The sequence below is a fragment of the Agrilus planipennis genome, unplaced genomic scaffold (genome assembly GCF_000699045.2).
Source record: "Agrilus planipennis isolate EAB-ADULT unplaced genomic scaffold, Apla_2.0 scaffold40, whole genome shotgun sequence".
Lineage (NCBI taxonomy): Eukaryota > Metazoa > Arthropoda > Insecta > Coleoptera > Buprestidae > Agrilus > Agrilus planipennis.
This window is the reverse complement of record NW_020438938.1, coordinates 5507-9452: the sequence shown is the minus strand read 5'-3', so window position 1 is coordinate 9452 and position 3946 is coordinate 5507. Positions and strand designations below refer to the sequence as shown.

The window sequence follows — 3946 nt, the reverse complement described above, 5'->3', positions numbered from 1 at the left end:
GAACGACACGAACGTTGATAGAAAGGTTGAAAGTTTGCCTGCTGTTGAAACAACAAACTGTACTTCTTCAACTACAACAGAAAAAATTGCTGTTCAAGGAAGCAGCGGTCCCTCACTTTTAAGAGTGAGAAATTTGTGGGAGTTAACAGGTCATAAGTCGTAAATAAATGTAGTTTTTATTTTATTTAAAATAGGAAAAATTGCACTCTTAAAACCTTTTATGATCACACTGTTATAAGATTACATTAACGATTATATTGGAATAGTAGTGTTCGAAGAAAAAATTGTTAAGTTCTACATATTAATTAAAATAGAACATTGGCTTGTATGTACATAAATATGTGAATGTAAAGTGATGTCTCATTATTACACTTAAGTTGTTTATAAATATAAAATAGGCACTAGAGTGGATACATTTAAGAATAAACTGAAAAACAAATGTGTTAGGTGGTTCTTTCTTCCGTATTGATTTATTAAGTTAAAGTGTAACAGTTATTAATAGGCATCAATAACAAAAAAAGCAGAGACAGGAAATAGCGTGTACAGGAAATCAATAACAATCAATAATTTTAATTCAGTTATAGCTTCTGCTTAAGTTGCCCTGGCACCTTCACCGAAATTTACAATAAATTTTGAAATGTGTATTTTCATGAGCGGCCTATTTTTCGGCATTTAAACGATAGTTTAGAATAAAAATTAATCAAAAACACATACACATTTTTAGAAGTTATAATTAAAGATGTGAAAGGATTCACAACCAAATTTTATTATTATTAATTATTTCAATTTTGTGGTTCTCGAATAGTATTAAGGTTTTCTTTGTAGGTGCATTATTATTAGTGTCGCTGTATGTTGGGTTGTCTATAAATTGTAGCTTAAATATAAAAACCACCGTTTTCACAAATACATTAACTAAGTAAACTAAATCTCTCATTTTTAAAATTTTTATTGAGGTGTAAAATGGTAACCGATTACTTCTGTCTGCACAGTTATTGTATATGGATCCATCAACAACTGTTATTAGATTGTGATAATCTCAGCCCCTGTAATAAACGAGAATTTTAATTTTCAAAATTGGCAAATGGTAAAAGCTCGAAACTGTTAGCGCCTTTACTTTCACTGGTCGAAATTCATTTTTGTGAACAATTTGTTTAATCATTTTCCCAGTGTTAGAAATTGTTTAAAAAATTTAATTCAAAGAAATTTGTTTATAAAATAATAGGCAACACATCATACACTGCAGCATAGGCAATTGCATATCCAAACTACGTAAAATGTATAACAATTTTGAAAATTAAGTTTCTCTTTCACTATAGGGACTAAGATTATCTTTTAGAGGACGTGGAACGAGCCCCACCCAAGGACAATAAGGACAGAAGTAACCGGTGAGCATTTTGCACCCCTTCTTTTTAAAGTCTTCTGTTTTTTACTTTTATTTCAATTAAGCAATATTGAACGCTCAGTTTTTCCCTTATTATAGGGTCTAAGACTGTCATAATCACATGAGGGACGTAGAAAGAGCCCCACGCAAGGGCAATATGGACATTAGTAGCCGGTGAGCATTTTGCACCCTTTATTTTTAAAGTCTTCTGTTTTTTACTTTTATTTAAATTAAGCAATATTGAAAGCTTAGTTTCTCCCTTACCATAGGGTCTAAAATTGTACAAATGACATGAGGGACATAGAGAGAGCTCCACACAAGGAAAATGTGGATCGAAGCAACTGGTGAGCATTTTACAACCCTTACTCTTAAAATCCTCTTTTTGCCTCTATTTTAACTAGTTCTTCCCACTTATCAGTTACGGTAAGCTCGAAACTGTTACCGCCATTGCTTCCAGTGGTCGAAATTCACTTTTGTGAACAATTTGTTTAATAATTTTCCTAGTGTTAGAAATGGTTTAAAAAATTTAATTCAAAGGAATTCGTTTACAAAATGGTACGCAACACATCGTACACTGCAGAATAGGCAATTGCATATCCAAACTACGTAAAATGTATAACAATTTTGAAAGTTCAGTTTCTCTTTCACTATAGGGCCTAAGATTATCTTTTAGAGGACGTGGAAGGAGCCTCACACATGGACAATAAGGGCAGTGGTCACCGGTGAGCATTTTGCACCCCTTCTTTTTAAAGTCTTCTGCTTTTTACTTTTATTTTAATTAAGCAATATTGAAAGCTTAGTTTCTCCCTTACTATAGGGTCTAAGACTGTCATAATCTCATGAGCGATGTAGAAAGAGTCCTACGTGAGGATAATATGGGCAGAAATAATATGTGGGCATTTTGCACCCGTTATTTTTAAAATCTTCTTGTTTTTACTTTTATTTTAAGTAAGCAATATTGAAAGCTTAGTTTCTCCCTTACTATAGGGTCTAAGACTGTCATAATCACATGAGGGATGTAGAAAGAGCCCTACGTGAGGACAATATGGACAATTTACGTGTAAGTGAAATAAATTGTACCAAATGTAATTACACAGTTAATAAATTAAATAATAAATAAAACGTAATGTACAAGTCGTTTAATTTTATTATTNCCGGACACCGTTATTTTAGATTTTGTGTTGAGCACTTCGAAAATTTGCGATTTTGTATTAGGAGAGCATAAGTCGCATAAGGTCGTTTCCCGCGGTTTCTCTTTTAACTTAGTGTTATTATTATTTTTTAATGGACATGAATGTAAGGTGCGTTCATTTTGATGATCTGAAGATTGTGAATCTATTTTAAAATGATCCAAACATAAATATTGACCTTAATTCAAGCAATAAAGACAAAATACATATCACAGCGGTATTTTATAGCACATGGTTTATGATTTTTCTGTAAACTATTGAAAAATTTAAGGAAAAATATAAACAATGTAAATGATAAAGTTTTAACATTATTGAACACAACTTACTTGACGTTTAGTTTATCATAGGTTATGTAATAGGTAATGTTTACGTTTTCCAGTGTAATTTAAAAGAAAATTGTGAAATTTTGTCTTTATTCCTCATTTACGCAATTGTTACCTAGTATTATAGATAAATAATAATCAAGTGAAAAGTTTAAACTAATTACAACCGTTTTTCGGAGTATTGTGGGCTATACTTTGTAAAGTTCCTGCACAAGTTCAACTTCTACCAATTTTACATCAAGAATACAGTTGAAAAATGTTATACTCCCGATTACACTTCTGCATAGGATAGGACTGCAAATCTACGATAAGAACAGAAGTAACCGGTGAGCATTTTGCACCCCTTATTTTTAGTCTTCTTTTTTTTACTTTTATTTTAAATTAACACTCTTGAAAGTTCAATTTCTACCTTATTATAGATGCAAAGATTCTCAAAATCTTTCAAAGGACGTGGAAGGAGCCCTACGCAAAGACAATAAGGGCAGAAGTAACCGGTGAGCATTTTGCACGCCACATTTTTAAAGTCTTCTTGTTTTTACTTTTATTTTAATTATGCAATATTGAAAGTTTAGTTTCTCCCTTACTGTAGCGTCTAAGACTGTCATAATGACATGAGGGACGTAGAAAGAGCCCTACGCAAGGACAATATGGACAGAAATAACCAGTGAGCATTTTGAACCCCTTATTTTTACAATCTTCTTTCTTTTACTTTTATTTTAATTAAGCAATATTGAATGTTTAGTTTCTCCTGTATTATAGGGGCGAAGACTCTCAAAATATATCAGGCGACATGAAAGAAGCCCCAAGTAGCCAATAAGAACAGAAGTAACCGGTGAGCATTTTGCACCCCTTATTTTTAAAATATTCTTGTTTTTACTTTTATTTTAATTAAGCAATATTTAGTGTCTCCCTTATTATAGGGTCTAAGACTGTCATAATCACATGAGGGACGTAGAAAGAGCCTCACGCAAGGACAATATGGTCAGAAACACCGGTGAGCATTTTGCACCCTTCACATTTAAAATCTTCTTGTTTTTACTTTTATTTTAATT

General features: G+C 32.0%; 1 protein-coding gene and 1 long non-coding RNA gene across 13 annotated transcripts in view; both read left to right on the top strand.

Moving 5' to 3' along the window:
- The window catches only part of LOC108742806, a 12152-nt gene extending 9634 nt beyond the window's left edge, over window positions 1-2518 (top strand). For 6 of the 10 annotated variants that reach the window (XR_003231097.1, XR_003231099.1, XR_003231098.1 and 3 more), the window contains 4 exons: window positions 1481-1555; window positions 1651-1725; window positions 2035-2103; window positions 2199-2345. The gene's annotated coding sequence lies outside the window, so the exon portion shown is untranslated. Of the gene's footprint in view, window positions 1-33; window positions 1386-1480; window positions 1556-1633; window positions 1726-2034; window positions 2104-2198; window positions 2346-2368 lie in introns of those variants that run through there. The other 4 variants (XR_003231090.1, XR_003231089.1, XR_003231091.1 and 1 more) reach the window with 4 other exon arrangements.
- A 401-nt stretch (window positions 2519-2919) lies between these two features.
- LOC108742810 lies at window positions 2920-3913 on the top strand. Of its 3 annotated transcripts, none has more exons than XR_001938725.2 (5): window positions 2920-3220; window positions 3314-3388; window positions 3484-3558; window positions 3654-3726; window positions 3815-3913. It is a non-coding gene; the product is annotated as an uncharacterized LOC108742810 (long non-coding RNA). The 3 variants fall into 3 exon arrangements; XR_001938724.2 differs by having other exon boundaries at window positions 3467-3558; XR_003231100.1 differs by having other exon boundaries at window positions 3467-3558; window positions 3637-3726.
- The last annotated feature ends 33 nt before the right edge of the window (window positions 3914-3946 follow it).